We start from the raw sequence: 21,674 nt of genomic DNA, 5'->3' as shown, positions 1-21,674 counted from the left end.
ATAACAATATTATTTCTCTTAGAACGATTCTCCATTTCTTCTAATTTCTTCTCAAGTAGTTCCACTTGTACTAAATCAGCTTTCTTCTGCAAGGTTTGTTTCACTGCTTCCATTTCTTGGTTCATCCCTTCTAAACCTGCGGATAATTCGCTCGTTGTAGTTTCAAGCGTTGTCAGCTTCGTTAAGATAGTATCATGGCGACTTTGGCTCGAAGCTTCCAACTTATCGATTTTTTCTGCAAGACTTTTCACCAGGCGACTCAGCTCCGCAACGTTTTCCGCCGACATGGTAGACTGAACTTTAAGCTTCTTTCCTGAGCGCAGAATACTCATACTAAAAACTTTGAAGCCATTTTAGATACTTTTCGAGCAGAGCGCGGAACGGCACGTCTTACTACCTCGAAGCCACGCCCAATTATTTTGGTCTGTTGCCCATTCATAATTTAGTTCCTTGTGACAAATATGTACATGTAGTACCTGAGGCTTAGTGATGGCAGAAATACACCTCAGTCCGTGTTGCCCCACCAATCTTTTCCTGAGTCTTTAAGGAAAAGACTTGGTCCCACAAAAAAAGGCTATTTCAGATACTGGACTGTAAATATGCTATGAGCATAAAATGGTCTTTGTCCGAGAGATGGGCAACTAAGAACTCACTGATAAAGGAGTCAGTTTCTCTTCCATAGTCGTAAACTGTTATGCAAAGACAGAAAAAAGGAAAAGGTGATGAGTGTGTTATATGTTTTGGCCCCTGGACTGTCTTTATGCGCTTATCAGAAAGTGGACTTTGCATAGAAGAAGGGTGATCAATAACTTACCCTCAACTGGGTCAATTTCACCCAACAAATCTCTTCCTCAGTCTTAATCTGTGATGCAAAGACTTGGCCCGACAAAAAAGAGGAAAAGGATTTGAAGTGAGTATATTGAATGTTTTGGCCCCTGGACTGTCTTTATGCGCTGATCAGAAAGTGGACTTTGTACAAGAGATGGTTGACTAAGAGCTGACCAGTTTCACCCAACAAATCTCTTCCTTAGTCTTAATCTGTGATGCAAAGACTTGGTCTCACAAAAAATAGGAAAAGTAAATGAAGTGGGTGTGTTGGATTTTTCGGCCACTGGACTGTCTTTATGTGCTGAACAGAGGGTGGACTTTGTACAAGAGATGGCTGACTAAAAGCTGACCCACAAAGGAGTCAGTTTCACCCAACAAATCTCTTCCTTAGTCTTAATCTGGGATGCAAAGACTTGGTCCCACAAAAAGGAGAAAAAGGAAAAGCAGTGAGTGTGTTGATTGTTTTGGCCACTGGACTGTCTTTATGCGCTGAACAGAGAGTAGAGTTTGTACAAGAGATGGGTGACTAAGAGCTGACCCACAAAGGAGTCAGTTTCACCCAACAAATCTCTTCCTTAGTTTCAATCTGTGATGCAAAGACTTGGTCCCACAAAAAAGAGGAAAAGGAAAAGCAGTGAGTGTGTTGATTGTTTTGGCCACTGGACTGTCTTTTTGCGCTGAACAGGGGTAGACTCTGTACAAGAGATGAGTGACCAAGAATTGACCCTCAACAGGGTCAGTTTCAACCAACTAATCTCTTTCTTGATTTAAATCTGTAATGCAAAGACTTGTCCTACAAAAAAGAGGAAAAGGAAACGAAGTGAGCGTGTTGAATGTTTCGGCCACTGGACTGTCTTTATGCACTGAACAGAGAGTGGACTTTGTATGAGAGATGGGTGACTGAGAGCTGACTCTTTATGCTGTCAGTTTCACCCAACAAATCTCTTCTTTAGTCTTAATCTGTGATGCAAAGACCCGGTCCCAAAAAAAAGGAAAAGGAAATGCAGTGAGTGTGTTGATTGTTTTGGCCACTGGACTGTCTTTATGCGCTGAACAGAGAGTGGACTTTGTGTAAGAGATGGGTGACTAAGAGCTGACCCACAAAAGAGTCAGTCTTACCCAACTAATCTCCTACTTAGTCTTTATCTGCTTGATGTGTACACTTGGTCTCACAAAAAAAGAAAGGAAAATGTAGGCCAAATATTTCGTTTTCAGCAACTGTGACTGAGCTGCTTTAAGGCGAATCTCTCTTTTGCGGCATTCTTGACAGCGTAATGAATTTTTTTACTGATACTTGGAAGTCCTCACACTCATCAAAAATTTTGTTTGATTGACAGCCTCTTGTTTTTTATTTTGTTTCATTGTAGAACTTGGACACTCGTGTGATGTTAGGAAATGCGATTAAATCCAAGTTAGTGGCCGTCTATGTTACCATGGAAAAGCTCCTTTATGCTCTTTGGATGATTTGTATGGTAAGAGGTAATTAGTCTTTCTCCGTAAAGTTATATTTTGTACCATTGGTAGTTTGTGGGGATAGCTAAGAGATGTGAATGGAAAGGAAGGGCACTAACGTAACACTTTAACCCGTCCCACGTAAGAGCAAGCGTAAGCATGCTATAGGTCTAAGGAATATCTGGTAGCATTCTGTACACTTTAAGTAGGGTCGTTATAGGGGAGGTGAGGGGAGGTAGCTTTGACGGTTGGTGATTAATTTTTATGGCCTTCGACGATTGACGTTTAAATTTGAAGGCCTTGACGAATGACGTTAATTAGGAAGATATATTACTAAGATGTAAGATTAGAAATACGCTTTTCTGTTTTTAAATATGGGCAATAAATGTTACATTGATGTCTTGCGCACCTTCAGTATTCTTTTTCATTCGATTGTCACGTTAGAGTCTCGCGCACCTTAAGAGTTATTTTTCATTCGATTGTTAAGTTAGTATTTCGCGCACTTTTAAGAATCTTTTTCATTCGATGGTTACGTAAGTATAACGCACACTTTAAAGAATCTTTTCATTCGATGGTTTCGTTAGTATCTCGCACACTTTTAGGATTCATTTTCATTCAATTGTTACGTTAGTATCTTTTGCACTTTTTGGATATTTTTTCAATCGATGGTTACGTTAGTATCCAGGACACCTTTAGGATTCTTCTTGATTCGATTGTTACGTTAGTATCTTGGGCACTTTCAAAAATCTTTTTCATTCGAAGGGTACGTTAGTATCTCGCACACTTCTAGGATTCATCTTTCTTTGATTGTTGTGTTAGTGTCTCGCGCACCTTCAGGATTCATTTTCATTCAATTGTTACGTTAGTGTCCAGCACACCTTTAGGATTCTTTCTCGTTCGATTGTTACGTTAGTATCTTGGGCACTTTCAAAAATCTTTTTCATTCGAAGGGTACGTTAGTATCTCGCACACTTCTAGGATTCATCTTTCTTGATTGTTGCGTTAGTGTCTCGCGCACCTTCAGGATTCATTTTCATTCAATTGTTACGTTAGTGTCCAGCACACCTTTAGGATTCTTTCTCATTCGATTGTTACATTAGTATCTTGGGAACTTTTAGGATTCTCTTTCATTTGATTCTTACTTTAGTGTATTGCGCACATTTAGGTTTCATTTTCATCTTATTGTTACGTGAGTATCTTGCACACCTTGAGGATTCTTTGTCATTCGAGCGTTACGTTAGTATCTGGCACACTTCAATGATTCTTTTTCTTTCGATTGCTACATTAGTCTATTGCGCACTTTTGGGATTCGTTTTTGTTTTACTATTACGTAAGTATCCCGCGCGCTCGTAGGATTCTCTTTCATTAAATTGTTACGTTAACATCGCGCTGACCTTTAGGATTCGTTTTCATTCCATTGTTATTTGATTGTTACGTCAGCATCTTACGCACCTTAAGAATTCTTTTTATTCGATTGTTACGTTAGAATCCCGCGCACTGTTAGGATTTATTTTCATCCAATTGTTACTTTAGCTTCGCGCACTGTTAGGATTCATTTTCATTCAATTGTTACGTTGGTATATTGCGCACCATAAGAATTCTTTTTCATTCGATTGCTACGTTCAAAGTTGGTATATTGCGCAATTTAAAGAATCGTTTTCATTTGATGGTTGCGTTAATATCTTGCGCACTTTTTTGATTCATTTTTATTCAATTGTTGCGTTAGTATTTTGCACACCTAAAGCATCCTTTGTTATTCGATTGTGACATTGGTATCTTGCGCACTTTTTGGCTTTTTTGTCATTCGATGGTTACGTTAGAATTCAGCACATCTTTAGGATTCTTTTTAATTTGATTTTTGCGTTAGTATCTCGAGCATTTTTAAGAATCTTTTTCATACGATGGTTAAGTTAGTATTTCGCATAGTTTTAGGACTCATTTTTATTCTATTGTTACGTTAGTGTCTCGCGCACTTTTAGTATTCATTTTCATTCAATTGTTACGTTAGCATATATTTTGCACACCTTCAGCATTCTTTGTCATTCGATTGTTACGTTAGTATCTTGCGCACTTTTTGGACTTTTTTTCATTCGTTCATTGCGTTAATATCCAGCACACGTTAAGAATTATTTTTCATTCGATAGTTAAGTCAGTATCTCGCGCACTTTTAAGAATCTTTTTCACTCGATAGTTACGTTAGTATCTCGTGCACTTGTAGGAATTGTTTTTATTTCATTATTACGTTAGTATCTCGCGCACTTGTAAGATTCGTTTTTATTTTATTATTACGTTAGTATCTCGCGCACTTGCGGGATTCGTTTTTTTTATTATTATTACGTTAGTATCTCGCGCACTTGCAGGACTCGTTTTTATTTTATTATTACGTTAGTATCTCGCGCACGTGTAGGATTCGTCTTCATTTTATTATAACGTTAGTATCTCGCGCACTTGTAGGATTCATTTTCATCCAATTGTTGCGTTAGTATCTTGCGCATCATAATTGCGCACCAAGAATTGTGCACCAATAAGGCATTTCCTTCTTTTTTGGGGGGGACCAAGTCTTTGCATCACAGATTGAAACTAAGGAAGAGATTCGTTGGGTGAAACTTTTTCATTCGATTGCTACGTTGGTATATTGCGCACTGTAAAGGATATTTTTCATTCGATGGCTACGTTAGTATCTTGCTCACATTAAGGATTCATATTTATTCGATTGTTTCGTGAGTATCTTGCACACATTATGGATTCTTATTCATTCGGTTGCTACGTTTGTATCTTGCACACTTAAAGGATTCGTTTTCATTCAATTGTTACGTTAGTATCTTGCACACTTTGAGAATTCTTTGTCATTCGATTGTTACGTTAGTATCTCGCGCACTTTTTTGAAGTTTTTTCATTTGATCCATTACGTTACTGAGTATCTTGGGCTCTTTTAAATTTTTATTATTCGATTGTTACGTTTTTTGTCTTATAAACTACGTTGTTATACAAAGATTTCTAGCTCTGAGAAAAGCCGTAACATCGCAAGTGAAAAAATACGTTAATTTTTTACTTGTGTTTGATATCGCCGATCAGCTGCTGATACGTCACTCGCCTTTCGTGCCACTCTGTGATGTTGATGAATGAATGGCAAAGCCTTCACTCCAAGGTCTTTCGTTAATTATGGCTGGTAATACACTTAAAAAATTCGCAGTGACGTTTAAAATTTCCAAGAAGGGGAAGAAAACCAAGATGCGCAAAGAAAAACCGAAAGTTACTTACTCAATGGCTTTGGTAAAAGCATTTCTCGCGGCTGAGAAAGAAAATCGATAGATTTTGCATAAAGCGATTTTGGCCGTGTACTTGAAAATATTACTTCTGTCGCGATAATAACATAAATAACTGAGAATTTTTGGATTGAAAATTACGTTCATTGTTTGCTTTTGTAATGATTTAACACATCTTTTCATATTGAGCCTAATAGCCGACGCCCTTTACGACTCTTTTTTGGGGATCGTGGATCCTATTTTTTTATTTGTCAATGAAATCTACTTTTCTTTGCAGTAAAGGGCTATAATAATTGTGTTAAGATGATAAACAAAAGAATGCATGGCTGCTTGTAGATATGGAATTTCTCTTCTCGTGTTCAACTCGAAGATAAATTCTATAGCTATGCGCGCCATGTATTATTCTCTGCATATCGCACACTCTTAAGATTATTTGTTATTCAGTTATTACGTTAGTATCTCGCCCACCTTTAGGATTCGTTTTCATTCGATATTACTTTAGTATCTCACGCACTTTTAGGATTCTTTTTCATTCAATTGTTACGTTGGTATCTTGTGCTCTTATAGGATTCTTTTTCATTCAATTGTTACGTTGGTATCTTGTGCTCTTATAGGATTCTTTTTCATTCAATTGTTACGTTGGTATCTTGTTCTCTTATAGGATTCTTTTTCATCCGATTGTTATGTTAGTGTCTTGTGGAATTTTAGGATCCTTTTTCTTTCGATTGCGATGTACGTATCGTGCGCACCATTAGGATTCTTTTACATTCGGTTGTTAAGTTAGTATCGCGCGGACTTTTGAGATTCTTTTTCATATTGTTGTTATGTTAGTATCTTACGCACTTTTATATTTTTTCATTTAATTGTAACGCTAGTTTCGTGTGCACATTTACGATTCTTTTTTTTTTCGGATTGTTTTTCATTTCATTTTTATGTTTATATTTCGCGCACCTTAAGGAAATACTTTTATTGGATTGTTGTGGTAGTATCTCGCGCCATTTTAGGGATCTTTTTCATTGGATTGTGACTTTAGCATCGCGTAGACGTTTAGGATCCTTTTTTCATTTGATTGTAACGTTAGTACCTTGAGCACTTTTAGGATTCTTTTCCATTGGATTATTGCGTTCGTACCTTGCGCACATCAAGGATTCTCTTTTATCCGATTGTTATGTCAGTATCGCGCGGACCTTTACACGTCTTTTTCACCTGATTGTTACGTAAGTAACCAGTAAACTTTTAAAATTATTTTTCATTCGATTGCGCACTTGAAAGATTCGTTTTCACTCGATTGTTACGTTAGTATCTCGCGCACCTCTAAGATTCCTTTTTTATCCGATTGTTACGTTTATATCTCGCGCACTTTTTAGATCCTTTTTCATTCGATTGTTACGTCAGTATCTCGTGGACCTTTAAGATTCGGTTTCATTCGATTGTTACGTTAGTATCGTGCGCACCTATGATTCTTTTTCTTTGATTGTTAAGTATGTTGCGTACCTTCAGTATTTTTTGTTCTGCCATTGTTACGTCCTTATCGGGCGCACTTTTATTTCTTTTTCTTAATGGGATTGTTGTGTTGGTGTCTCGCGCACTTTTTGGATCTTTTTTCATTTGATTGTTATGTATCTATTTAGCGCACTTTTAGGATTTTCTCACATCCGATTGTTGTTATTGTTACGGATTCTTTTTTCATTGGATTTGACTTTAGGCTAGGTTAGGTTTGATCGTGAGGCTTCTTTTTAATTTAGTTGTTACGTTAGTTACGTGCGCAGATCTACAATTCCTTTTCTTTCGGATCTTTACGCAAGTATCTTGCTAACCTTTAGAATTGTTTTTCATGAGATTGTTACGTTTGTATTTCGCGCACTTTAAGGATTTTTTTCGTGGGATTGTTGCGTCAGTATCTAGCGGACATCAAAGATTCTCTTTTATCCGATTGTTATGTTGGTATCGCGCGGTCTCTTTGGATTCCTTTTCATTTGATTTTTATGTTAATATCTTTCGCAGTTTTAGGATTCTTTTTCATTGGATTGTTAGGTTAACATCTCGCACACCTTAACGATTCTCTTCTCTTGGATTGTTAGGTTAGTATCGCGCGCACTTTTACAATTCTCTTTCACTTCATTCGAACGTTGGTCTAGCTCTTTTTTTTTAGCTTTTTTAACATCAGTAAAAAATAAAAACGTGGTGGCCTGTTCAAAGACAAGTTATTGATGAAGTCGGCTATTTTTAATATTTAAGTAACAAGCGAAATAAAAAATATTTTCAAGATTGTCATTAACAGAAGTACGTAAAACCATTGTCATTTTACTCTAAGAACCGTTGTGGACTCTCTTAGTTAAATATTCTTGTAGCTTTTCGCCATACTGCTATTCTCTTAGTTTTGACTCTCCATTTACCTATACCTCTATCTTCCTTTTATGTGTGAGAACTAGGATGATCTCAGATAAAGTAGCTGAGCTGTGCTGTGCTGAGCTGACTTACAAATTAAGTACAGAAAAAGTAAGTTTAGACGTTGTTTAACGTTTTAATGCATTCCATAATTTTACATCCAAAATTATGTTGAACCGTTGTGTATACAAGTTAGCTGGTTTAAACTGAGCGACAAGATTTCCGGATTAATTCGCTGAATCAAACCATATGAACTCAGAGCAAAACAAATACAGAACTTCAAAAAATTTAGGGGGCTAAACATCACAATCATTTGTTCAATGAAATGGTATGCTTATGCAAAGAAGATTAATGAAATGTGAGAGCTTTAAATTTTCGTGGAAGTTTTAAATTCTGTTGAGAATTTTCTAAATATTTGAAGTAAAACCAGAGAAAGATAACTCTTGGGTTATTTGGTTTCTAGTGTGTTAAAAGCCACATGTAATGATGTAATGTATGTAGGCATATTTTCTCTATTTGTCCTTTTAAAATAGATCTAGTAATTACAAAGTAATTTGGTATTATCAACTGAGTTGCGACTACAACTGCGTATATGTTTGGAAGTGTTATAAGAGTGTAATGTATTCTTTCTCTCTCAAGTACTGTGAAGATTACATGGTCATAGAGAATGTCGTAAAAGACGAGTGGTAAGTTTAATTGCAGATGTTTAATGACACCCTAAAGTGAACATGTTTTCGTAGTCTTTTGTTGAGACGTAAATTTGAATTGTTGCAAATATTGGAAAATATATATAAAGCTGTAAGAATTCTCGTCTTCATGGGGCTCAATTTGAACGCATGCGTTTTGCTGTCATATTGTGTACCATACGTCACACCGTGGCTCATCCTAAGTTTTTTTCTTTACCACCTCACAGATTTCACGCGAAAATGACCAAGTCGAGGAAAAACAGATGTCATCTTTAGAAAGAACGAAAAAATTGGAGGTCGATTCGCCACCATCCCCCACCACACCCGCCTCTTATAGACAGTTTTTTTACAAATGATAGAAGTTGTCTACCTTGTGGTAACAACATCTTTTAATACGCATGTGTATTACAAAAGACATTTAGTTACATAAAACTCGTACTTTTGGAGTAAATGTCAACACCACAAGGTAGACAACTTTTATCATTGCTAAAAAAACTGTATATAAGAGGTGGGTGTGGTGGGCGATGGTGGACGGGAGATTTTTAAAATTTTTGCTATTTCCCTCCAGTTATCTAAAAAAATCACAACGTTTCATAATGGTTTATTTATTATGAGGTATCATAATGTACTAAACCAGTTTCCTTCTCTAATGTACGAGCGGTGCAAAAGCTATCTGAGTAAATTTACAACTCTTGCTCTCCTTCTTTCTCGACTTCCTGGCTGGACACTAACGTCTATGTTCCTTGAAGTTCTCAATACTAAAATTAAAAGGGAAAAAAGCACATTCAGATAGTTTTGACATGATCCAACAAATTGCAAATTAAATTTAATAAAAGCTTCGATTAAATCGCAGAAAAGTAAAACCCAGAATTAAAGGATTTTTAGTTGCGTTTGCTTAAGTGAGAGCTCTTGTAAACTACTTGAGGGGACGATCCTTAACCAGAAGGTAATAAATGTACAGTTTACCTGGATTTTGTCTTATTACTCTCTTATCTTTTCACTTTAGATTAATTCTCTCAAATTTGTTTCATTGTGAATATGTTGCTTTCCTTAATGATACATAAGAGATGCATAACTTTCTAACCTGTAATCACAACACCAACTCTATGAGCTTGAAACTTTCAATCCACGTCGACAGCACCAAAAACTCCCCCAAGAAAGTACATTAAAAAAAATTTATTATCTGCCAAAAAAAAAAGGATTAGAGAACAAAAAAGATTAACAAATTGGCTAAATTGGCCCACGGCAATTTTTCGGTCTACTTACAACCGGGAAATAAATTAATAACAAATAGGTGGAATTCAAACCAACATAACCATACCAATGTTGCAGTAAAAAGGGTTATTAAAATTACCGCTACCTTCAGTAACTAGATGACAGGATGACCCTCAAACAGAAGATAATCAATGTACAGATCCTCTTAATTCTGTTTCTCTTATTCCTTTTTTTTTTAATTCATATCGTCGGATAGTGTGAAATTCACTCTTGGTATCGAATTTGCATATGATTTTGTTGCGTTCAGCGAGTGGATTTCTTAAATGGCTTAGCATTTTCAGCAAATTTTTTAAATTTTATCGACGTATTCGGCTAAGCAAATTTAGCGAAACCTAGCCCGTCGAAGGATAACAAAACTGATTTTAAATTGTTCATCCACACTACCAGTGAACAAAAAATGACAAAAAAATTAACGTAACCGAAGAATTTCATCACTGGAAAACAATGAGCTTGCCTAATACTTTTTTTTAAACAAAGAAACCATTCTATAATTTTTGGGCACACCACTGAAGCAAAAAGAGCCAAAAGTCAAACGGCAACGTTTAATTTCAGAATCGACTGTTCGACTAGGATCAACTCTCACAAGGTGGAAAGTCACAAATGCATAGAATTCAACGTGAAATCACCAAAATTTGCGTGTTAGAGAGAGCTGACAACCCAACGGCAATTGATTTAAGTTAGAACTAAACACGGCTCACATACAATATGCTGAAGCTAAGATGTGGCACCGTTGGATAAAAAAAATAAATTTTTTTAAATTAAAGTTCTCGACCGTTTTCCTCGGCGTTGCCATCGTGACTGAAAAAAGGCCCCTATCGCTTCAATATCTAACCAATAGTTTAATTCTCTCAGCAATGTTACAAAGAGAATAAGATACACATTCGAGGGTCAATTGATAGCGTCTTGCAGCAAACCGCATCATCCAAACTTACAGAAATTGGTTCTCCTTAGGATATACATACGATGTACAACTCTAACCTGTACTCAGGATATCAACACTATCAACTTGTAACTTTAAATCCACGTTGACGTCACCGACAATTCCTTGATGTCTTCGGAGAACAATTGTTCGTCTGCAATCAAATAATGAAAAAAACAAACAATTGATAGCACAGCATACGACAATGTTGCAGTATCTCGACAGCAGGGAAATAAACAACAATAAGGAGGTGGAGCCATTGGAAAAAAAAAAATCATTTCTCAATGTTACCTTTGTCTTGCACTGTACTCCATGTCACTACCCCAACAACCCTGTTCAGGTAATCAAATCCCATAAAAAATCCCAAACAAGAATCCACCCAACAAATTTATTCCCAGTTTCCATTCAGTAATAAATCACAGATGATGTCAAAATGTGGTAAGAACAAAAAAGTGGCACACAAGGCGCAGCCGGGCGTGTCACTGATATTCTTCCCACATTTTTCTATCATAAAAAAACTAAAATGTTATCAATAGTGACGTCATCTATGCGTCTGTCTCCCAGTGGATCATCCGTAAGAATCAATCAAAATGCATGTAGGATTCAGCTTAACATATAAATTGATCTTCAAAGCATTTCTTATTGGTCTAGTTTTCAGGTTCACTCATGTCACTACATCAATCCACTGCTCTTCAAATAATTTCTTGAAATTATATAAAAGTGATGGGTTGGTGATTTTTGTCAAAATTGTGATCAAGTGTTGACAAAGAAAAAGAAATTTCAATATTGCCGTGAGTTCTATGTCCTCAGCTAATCGCTTGGTCACTCAATCAATCAGAGACCTGTTCAGTCAGCCAGCTAGTCATTCAACCAGTTATGTAGTCTTTACTTCTGTCATTCATCATTCAGCCAGCCAGTCCAAAAGTCAGTCAACTGCTAGTCAGCTAGCCAGTGTTTCTATCAGTCAGTCAGTCATAGAGACAATCATCTGGCCAGTGTTTCTATCACTCAGTCAGTCATAGAGACAATCATCTGGCCAGTTCAGTAAATAGGCAATCATTCATTCAGTCTTTCAGAAAACCAGCCGGTCCACCAGTCAATCATCTTGTTAATCAATTAGCGGCAAATCAATGTGTCTGTCACTCACTCAGTTAGTTAGTCACTAAGTCCACTAGTCCCTCCATTGATCTTAAAAGTTGGTCACTCATTCCGTCATCTACTTATCCTAACAGTCAACAGGTTGATCAACTATACAGTCAGTGCCTCTTTTCAGTAACTCAGACAACCAGCCATCAAGTCGGTTGGTAAGTCAGTTACTAGGTCAGGAAGTCAGTTAGCAGATCAGCAAGTCAGTTCTTCAGTCAGTCACTCATTTAGTCAGCGATTCAGTTTACAAGTCAGTGAAACAATCAGTGCATTATTCCATCCAGCAGCAAGTCATATAGCCAACCAATCAGTCCACTAGTTTTCAACGAGTCAGTGATTCCATCCCTTAATAAGTCAGTCAGACAATCAGTCAGTTGATTGGCCAGTGAGTCAGTCAGTTAGTAAGTAAGTTAATTATTTCAGTGGCCAGTTCATTCACAAGTTGTTTGTTTGGTCAATCAGTCATTAGACTATCTTGACTGTCCCTCAATAATTCAATCAATCAGTTGGTTTATTAGTCAGTCAGTCAGTGAGTTAGACATTCAGTCAGTTTGAAAAATTGATACATCAGTCAGACAGTCAGTCAATCAATCTCAGTCATATAGTATGGTAATAAACCAGTCAATCAGCCACCCAGTGTGTCCGTCATTTCTATATCAGCTAGGGAGTCATTGACTCACACATTCAATCCACTCAAGTCTCTTGACTGGTTGTTTAGTGAGTTACTCATTCAGTAATCCTGTTATTCACACAGTGCATCATATGGCTATCTGATGCTTGAGTCTAAAATTCATCCAGTCAAAAGCAATTCAATCAATCATTCACACTGACAGTTAGTCATTCAGAGAGTCAGCATCTAGGTCAATTAGTCAGGCTCACCTGGTCCATTGATCAGTAAGAAAGTCGGTTGGTCATCCACTCATCAATTCAGAGCACCACTTTGTTGCCTGATCAGTATTAATTTAAAATTCAGTCAGTCAATCCAATCAATCAGTCATATAGTTAAGCTGTCAGTAAGTCAGAAAGTCATTCTCTTGTTCTATCACATGGTCAGTCAGTCACTCTGTAAGTCATTAACACTGTCAGCCAGTAATTTAGCCAGCCAGACAGTGTGTCTGTTACACAGTCAACTATTCAGTAATTGTGTCAGCCAGTCTGTGCACAAGTTCCTTTCATTAATCTTTTAGTAAGTCATTCAATCAGTCATCCAGTCATCAGAGCAGACCACCACTTGGTCTATCATTAGCCAGTCTCTAATTCACATACTGTAGTTGCTTAGTCAACTAGTCAGTCAAACAGTCTGCATCATTAAGTCCCAAAGTCAGTCATTTGCATGTAGTTAGCCTGTCACTCCACTATAAAATAGTTACCAATTAGTCAGTCAGTCAATCATTTAATTGATCCATCACTCAATTAGTGAGTGAGTCAGTTCATCAGTAAGCCAAGCAGTCATTCCATCAGCCCCCTTAATAACCTAGTTAGTCAGTCAATTGTTAAGTAAAAAGGCTAGTCCATCACTCAGTCTCTCTGTCTGTAAGTTATTCAATCAGTTACTCAATTAGCCAGTCTGTGATAGTAAATCTGTCAGTAAGTCTATCAACAAGTCAGAGTAAATTAATCAATCAGTCAGTCAGTCAGTCATCTGGTCACTCAGTGTATCTGCCACTTGTATAGACAGCCATTCAGTATATCACTTTGTTTTATGTTGAAGTTAAATCTATTAATAGCTCTAGCACATCATATCAGTTTTCTTACCAAAATAAGAAAGGACCATCTTCAGATACATGTCAATCAACTGTGTTGCCCTGTTTGTACATTGTACACATCATACCATCTGCAGAACAAAATAATTAGTTTCCATTTAATTTAGTTTTTAAACTTATTGAGGAGTGAAGAACTGTCACATCTTATATTCAATGTATGCAGAGTACTTCTCACACATGTAAGAGCAAACATACCTAGTAAGTGCATCTCATTTTCACCACCTACACACAGTTTGCCTGCAAAGTGCATGTGCAAAACATGCAAACAGGGTTCTAAACAAGTCATGGAGTAGATGACTAGCTGCATGGAGTACACTGCTGACAATTCAAGAGCTCCCTCCTGAGGTCTAGCGGCATGCTCCTCCACATAAAATTATTTTTGAGGCAATGAAAAGCTATTTCATGCATTCTTTTGGAAGTATATGCAAAGCAATATGGCAGTTGGTAGGCTACATAAACATGTGTACAGATTGGAGGAGTGCTCAACCAGCAAGAAAATGTTAAAAAAACTTTAAAAATTTTCTGTTCATGCAATTTTTTGTAGCAATGATTTATTTTCACATTTATTACAGTTTACTGTTCACAACTTAAAACACATCATTTCATAAAGAACAAAGCCCCTCTGAAACCAAGGTGGTCAGTTTTTAGCTGGCAGCTAACACTTAATGAGAACCCTGTGCAAATGTTTTTTATTAATTAAAAAACAAAATAGTATATATGTCAATTAGCACAAAAATGGTTGACACATTTCTATGGAAATCTTGCCTTTTCTGTCTACTAGTTGTAGGGAAAAAATACTTATAATAACATAATTTTGGCAGACGAATGACATAAATTGCTTAATTTTTCCAAAGCATCTTCAGTTAAAACTGTCAAAAAATTTGAGAACTTCAAGTTGATCAGCTTCTTACCTGATCAGAAAAAGTTCCATCCTAGGATACATTGGTGAGGATGTCCATCCATGTTGTTCCCTTAAATGAATTTGTACATACTGAAATTGCATTTAACTTGTTTTTTAATAAATTTATATTGAGTTGATTAAGATAACATATAGATTTAACCAAGCCTAAAAGCGGAGCTCACATTTTTTTTTCCCGCACGTCTCTAGGGCACAACACCTTGCCCCAGCCAGGACTAGAACCCGGGTCGTCTGACTCGGAGCCCAGTGCACTGACCACTGGACTACTGAACAAAGCCGTGGAGTTGGCTTGCCCATGGTACAGTTGACCACGTATGTTTAAAGTAGCACCTTGTACAGTTGTACGGTCGTACTGTTGTACATCCAAATTTTTTTGGCTTGATGGGTTACTACTATTTTGTATAATTATGGGGCTATGCTCTGCAAGCTCCGCTATTAGACTGTGACTCATTTCTAGTTACAACTGAAATTTTCATTGAGCAATGATATAATATTTTATGATTTAATCAATCACCTTTTAAAAAAATGTGCATCTCAACTACAGTACACACAGAAAACTAGGAATATATTTGCTCCTATTTATATTCCAGCAATAATCCATGTAGATTTAGTACAGGTGGCAGACACCCTTACTAAAAGCATCAAAATACTGAACAAAAATGAACCATAAGGTAAAAGGGGAAATTGGAGTGTGGCAAATTACAAACACTCTAGATTGCAATTTTTAAATTAAAAAATTAAATCACGTGAGGCACAACCTACTTTTGCTAATAATGGTGCAAATTGTTCTGTTATATCCAATCAGTGTCAAAATTGTGGACACACTACTATTGACATCACAATATCATGGTAGGAATAGCAAACTAATTTCAAGCTTCCAAGCATAGCAACAAAAAGATTCAGCAAATACCAGTTACCACTAAAAGGTGTAGGAGATGGGTACATGTAGATTGAAATAACACTCTTGGCACCTTCTACTTGCTCTTCAGGCTACAGAACGTGTTTCTTTCTTCGCCCCCATGGGGCACTCAAGAATACATAGGCATAATTCAACTAGGACGAAAGCTTACTTTCTTAGTTATCGCAAAATAAAAGAAGTCTAAAAACATCTTAATCTGTCTTCATAACCAGCACATTGTTGGTTTTTCCTTACCTGGTACGCAAACATGCTTCTGCTTTAAATAGATAGAACATGACATGATCTCCTAAAATGTGGTCGTCTGTCGCCATGATTTGCGCCTTTTAGCATTCAGATATCATCGAAAAAGGACAAGCATCTTTAGCAGGTATAACTATGTCGCTGTTTTGGTGCAGGGTCTTGCATAAAACTTAGCAAAAGTGCTGGGTTTTTTTCCCACTGAGCAGCAGACCTCTTCCGCCATTTTGAATTCGTTTTAATTCCCATTTCGCCTCGGTTTCATTTTTGGGTGAAATTAATAATGGTAATAGGGCCGAGTTGAGTCCAGTTCATAATGGTAATAGGACTGAGTAGAATCCAATTCGATCTGTAATCATAGGAGTGATTAACAAAATCGGACGACCACGAAGCGGAAGTCTGATTTGTTAATCACGAGTATGATTACAGAGATTATCAATAAAGGGCAAAATTACTGAGCGCTGATTGGTTGAGAGAGAGGGCATTTTTAGTAATCAAGAGAGGGCATGATTACCTGTTAATGATTGGCTAATCCGTTGCATTGCTAATCCGTTGCTTCCCAGATAAAAATAGACTCGGGCAATTTTGGAAAATTTTGAAAACTCTCGTGCAATTAATCCTTAATAGTACTTGGCCTCATGTGATTACCTATACGAACTGGACGACACGAAGTCCTGTTACCAATTAATCAAAACCTATAACAAAATTTGAGAAAGAAACTAGACGTCGGTTATACGTTTTCATTAAAAAAAATATCAGTTGACTCAGCGAAATGCGAGACAACAGCGCGCGCACATAAGGCGTTCTGTCCACTTACACAGGCATGACGTGTGAACTGTCCCTTTAACTGTCCTATTACACTGTCCAATTACAAGCATGACGCGTACACTGTCCTATTAGTGCTCAAATCGGGCTGGTGATAACCAATCACGTTCGAGAATTTCGTTATAGTTTTGATTATCCCTGTAGAATACCGAAAAAGTGATCAGAATTAACTCTTGACACGCGATTTTGTCTTATCGGCTGCACAAAGGTGAACAGTACTTGCTATATACCTCCTAACAGCTTTAAACTCTCCTTCTCTAGATCTAAAACTTACTTCTCTGCACTTTCAGCCATATAATTCTTACCACCTTATTTCTGAAAATTTGATGTTAACTCGAAATCCCTTAGTCGGTATTTTCTTTCTTTACATCATTTTTGCTTTAAAATTTTCCGTTGCCTTAACGTGCCGTTAGGGGGAAACTCCTTTTTATCGTTCCTTTGAAATTGTTAAAAAGGACAACCATGAACAAGGTGAAAGTCAGACCGTTTTATTGGCAGTAACCAATGACTGAACAGATCGGGACAGCTTCTCTGCTGTGGACCCCATGCAACTGATGAGTGGGACTTGACAGTCATACACGCGTTCACATCGGATGAGTCCACATAGAAGTCATCTTTGCGTGTATGTACCACATGATAGGCAAGACAAATTTGCAAGCTTTCATTAAAAAATGTAAAGATGTAGTGGCTTTGGTTGGTTGTTTGTGTGTTTTTTAGAAATAATTTTGATAAAATTTATGGTTCGAAACGTGTTATAATAATATCTACTATGTACAAAAAAAATCATTCTTTTTTTAAATCGCTTTATCTAGACAAAAGAAATATTTAGACCACACACTATCCAAAATCATCTCCACGCATATTTTCCATTTTTTGTCAAATTCATGTTGGCGATGATCATTGACATTGGTTAGTCAACCAAAGTTGCCCAAGATCCTGGTCCTCTTGCTTTTGTTCTTCTTCATCCTTAACTAAGCTTTTTAGAAACCCTTTGGATTCTTTTGGGTTTTGATTTTTTCCCCCATTCGATCATCCCGGTTACTTGAAATCCGAACCACTCCCACCCCCACCCCCACCCCCACCCTCTTCCCTTCTGGGCTCCCGACATGGCTATTATTTTGATTTCCAAAACAATTTCAGACTTTTTAAACGGTTTTGAGTCACAATGCCGAAAGCACAAACGGTACAACCAGGAGAAAAAAGTTACTCTTGGTACGACTGATTTAGCTCAACAGCTTGCATGCGTGATTAAGAAGAGATAGCCTGAAGATCAGACGTAATTATTTGCGTTTTTCAGGCAAACGGGGAGCGCGAAGGGCGAGTCACGCGCGAGGGTAAATATAGTTTTTCTATTGGCGCTAGACTTGCGCTTCGCACTAGTCTCGCATTTCCCGCCATTTTCCTGAAAAGCGCGCAAGAATGCGGCCGTTCTACAGGCTACGGTTCAAAATCCGCTTTGACCGTAAGCTGCTGGCTGCTGTCTGCTGTCTGACTGGAAATTCAAATTAAAGTCCAAACGGGTGAGATCCTATGAGTGGATATGGATGCCATACGAATTCAAATGGTAATCTACAGATTCGGTATTGTCTCGGGGACATCAGGGAAATTTCGATGAATATTCAGAACCACAATGAAACAAGTGCATGATGTAAGTAGATCAATGACAGGAATCGATTTATATTACTCTCAAACTCGCAAGTTTACCATTAAGTCTAGGATAATCTGTGGTACACTGCGTTTCGTAAGTACTAAAACAAGGAACGACCTAGAACCACCTAAAACCACCTACCACCACCTACAACCACCTCAAAAATTTAACATTTTATAACATGTTACAAAAAATAATACATTGGGAATCATACATAGGCGCGCGTATATATGGAAGTTTTTGTAATCATAATTCAAAGCATTTTCCATCTTAAGAGTCAGCGCCAACGCACTCTACGATTGTTATTCGAGGATTGTCGATTCATTTATTTGCATTCATTAATGAGGTCGGATTTTCTTCCCAGAAAAGGGCTATTGTGTTTACATGATAAACAAAACAATACATGGTTGCTTGTAGATATGGAATTTCTCTTCTCGTATTCAACTCGACATCTCACTCGTTCAGTGCGCTCACTCGTGAGCTATCGAGTTAAACACTCGAAGATTAATTCCATGTCTACGCGCGCCCATGTATTATTCCCTATTTATTATTTTTTGTAACTTCTTAGTTCATTTTGTAAAGTTCTTTAAGTCTTTTGCTGAGGGAATATAAAATAATTAGCATGCTATCGCATTTCATTTCGTGAGATGGTTGATTATACATGGGACCATGCAGGTAGAGTAAGATTTCATGGGGAGGTAGAGGTTTCGTTCGATTCTCGTATTTCGTGTACGTGACATGTTGTCGTTTCGCCTTATTTTAAATAGTTTGCGAGTGGTTGTAGATGTTTTTGAGGTGGTTGTAGGTGGTTGTTGAAATTTTTGAGGTGGTTGTAGATGGTTGTTGGTGGTTTTAGGTGGTTTTAGGTCGTTCCTTGTTTTAGTACCTACCCACTGCGTTTTCAAAACGGCGGCAACTGTCAAATTGTCTGGTGCTTTAATGTCACGACTCTGCTTTTAAAACAACTTTAACATCTCAATCTTTTAAATGATACCTTTGAATTATTTTGACCCTCTTTATTCAGAATAATTCATAATTTCAACAAAGGTAACTACAAGCAAAAGCTCACTGATAGGGATAACGAGTTTGGATTTCCTGCAATTAAACTGAGTGTTTGTGTTCTTACTTTATTAATTTCCACTGATTCCTGTTACTTACCTAAAATAAAACTGTAATGTTAATTGCAAACACAATAAAAAATACCTACAACTAGCGTATGGTTTGGAAAACCTGTTGTTTAATTAATGCAAATTAACAACTCCGATTTTGCCACAAAAAGTCAAAAGGGCTTGTTGTAAATAACAGATGTTACAAACTTGTCTGCCATTTTGTCGGCTTTGTTTACTCCTTATTCTAAACTATTTGTTTTGATAAATGTCTTATCCAAAAACAAGCACAAGGCAATTTGCATGCTGGATACTGAAGAAATAGTAAGTGTTTGCTCCTTAAATCTTAGCCTGATGTAACACACAAGTGAATTTGAGATAACTCTTAAGTTTCCAAGCCCATACCTGCTACCTTAGCCCTTTATCCAACCAAGCCCCTTTCCAATACCACCCCTTCCCCCTAAACCAACCCTACATACCCTACCCTTCCATCCACACCACCCTCTTCCCTTATCTTGCACCCTTAAGAGATCTCTCAAACTAACAATGGTGTTCACACCATACTAGGATCAAAGGTAGCAAAGGACTATCTCTCCAGTTCACACAACATCTTACTTCCCTATAGCTATCTTAATTTACTTGTTATTTTATTTATAGCTCTGGATAATTTGAATCTACATGTATTATCAGCTAGACTTGAATTCTTAACAAATTAATAGAGAAAAACTTTTCTGATGTTTTTTAACCAGAGATGGCACATCTAGATCTCCTCTTGTACACATTATGTGTTAGTTGAAGATTAAAGGAAGTATAAGTGTAATTAGCTTGTGAAGACAACAAGAGGAAAGCTCAAAATGTTCCAACCTCTGAATTCCTTAACACCAAAGAACTTAAAGCCAATTTATTGAAAAAATTCAAGTCTCACTGATTTTAAGTTGTGTTTATTAGATTACAAAAAGCCCAAGTATGAAAGCTAACAATTCTGTTAATAAGCTGAGAGGAGTTTCATATTATCTTTATTTTATTTTCCTTTGTACTAAATGTTATCACATCAGATTAGACTGGGGCTGTAGCACTAACAAAATTTCTCAAGGAGATTTCTTAAGCTATTATAATTTCAAAATAATTGCTTTCATGCCATTATTTGTGTCCACAATTAATAGCTTAAGAGTCATTACTGAAATTATTGATAGCTTAATGCAGCGCAAAATTTTTAATGAGCTCCCTCTAGCTCATTATTTAGAATTTTCAGAGTGACTGCATGTATGAAATTGCTTTTTCAAAGCTATTGCTTCAAATAACAGCATCCAAGCTATTATTTATGTGATCATTCACACTCTTTTTCAGAGCTGTTATTAATTATGTAAACAATAACAGCTCTCATAGTTGAGAAATTTTGTTGTTTGCTTCACTGAATCTAAATGGTGTGACAGATTAAGCACCACTGAAAAATCAAATGAAAAATACTTTGAAACTCTCTTGCTCTTAAAGCCTATGATAGGATACAATGCCAAAGCATAATATTATGTGCTATTTCAGGATTTATGTCTATTGATTAAACTAAACTATTAAAATACATGTCCACACCTATGTACTTTGTTCGTCCCAAATGGGCTTTTCAGAATAAAGAAATAATTAAAACTATATACTAATAAATTAATGAGCTAATTAACTAGTAAATAGATAACATAATCACATAAATTAATTAAAGAAATAAGTTAAATAAAAATAACAAAAGAAATTAAGTCTCAATTACTTCAAATTTTGAGGTAGGGCTTCTCTTCAGGCAATGTTTGAAGTCCTTTAGTGTCGTTTTCAACTTAAGAGCAGAGTCTAATGAGTTCCAGAGTTTGACTGTCCTGAAGTAGAAAGTTCTTTGTCTTGTGGCAGTGTTATGTATCCAGTACTCCTTTCCTATCAAAGTCAAACTGTCTAGGTTTTAAAAACTTGATCCTGACTTGGCAAAGGTGAAATAAATATCATTGCTTTCCTTGTTAATTTCAGAAGTTATCACTGTTCATTGGTCACTGACTGAAAGCAGAGTAAAGATAACATGATATAAATAAGGGAGTGTTATAGTATGGAGATGTTTGGTATTGACTGTCCGTTGTTGTGAGCCCGCGTAGTATGCAGCGGACCATGTTACCATGTGCTCTTAACATTATAATCTTGCTGTTGACTCGCCATCTTGTGTGCGTGTACACTCTTCTAAACCCCCAAAAACATAACATATCTGGCGACGAGGATGGGATCATGCCACACTTAGGCAAAATAGAAGAGTTCGATCCAACCTCCAC

The 21,674-nt window shown here is 36.8% G+C and overlaps 3 long non-coding RNA genes across 14 annotated transcripts in view; 1 reads left to right on the top strand and 2 right to left on the bottom strand.

Annotated features, from left to right (window-relative positions):
• The first annotated feature begins 419 nt into the window (after window positions 1-419).
• On the top strand, window positions 420-9,589 carry LOC149041613 (uncharacterized). 7 transcript variants are annotated; one of them, XR_016189216.1, is made up of 5 exons: window positions 420-910; window positions 2,196-2,300; window positions 7,979-8,045; window positions 8,574-8,620; window positions 8,848-9,589. It is a non-coding gene; the product is annotated as an uncharacterized LOC149041613 (long non-coding RNA). The 7 variants fall into 7 exon arrangements; XR_016189215.1 differs by having other exon boundaries at window positions 7,973-8,045; XR_016189211.1 differs by adding an exon at window positions 7,581-7,627 and having other exon boundaries at window positions 420-2,300.
• Window positions 9,210-16,218, bottom strand: LOC113676373 (uncharacterized). 6 transcript variants are annotated; one of them, XR_016189218.1, is made up of 8 exons: window positions 15,796-16,218; window positions 14,635-14,714; window positions 13,716-13,794; window positions 12,840-12,907; window positions 11,106-11,146; window positions 10,874-10,968; window positions 9,705-9,803; window positions 9,210-9,378 (listed from the first exon to the last, which is right to left on the bottom strand). It is a non-coding gene; the product is annotated as an uncharacterized LOC113676373 (long non-coding RNA). The 6 variants fall into 6 exon arrangements; XR_016189217.1 differs by having other exon boundaries at window positions 14,635-14,694; XR_016189219.1 differs by lacking the exon at window positions 14,635-14,714.
• A 3,675-nt stretch (window positions 16,219-19,893) lies between these two features.
• The window catches only part of LOC149041612 (uncharacterized), a 7,525-nt gene continuing 5,744 nt past the window's right edge, over window positions 19,894-21,674 (bottom strand). Inside the window, exon 4 of the long non-coding RNA XR_016189182.1 lies at window positions 19,894-21,408. This is a non-coding gene — a long non-coding RNA (uncharacterized LOC149041612). The remainder of the gene's footprint in view (window positions 21,409-21,674) is intronic.

The sequence above is a fragment of the Pocillopora damicornis genome, chromosome 8 (assembly GCF_964200805.1).
Source record: "Pocillopora damicornis chromosome 8, jaPocDami1.2, whole genome shotgun sequence".
NCBI lineage: Eukaryota > Metazoa > Cnidaria > Anthozoa > Scleractinia > Pocilloporidae > Pocillopora > Pocillopora damicornis.
Note: the sequence above shows the minus strand (reverse complement) of the source record. Positions and strands in the feature narration are given on the sequence as shown.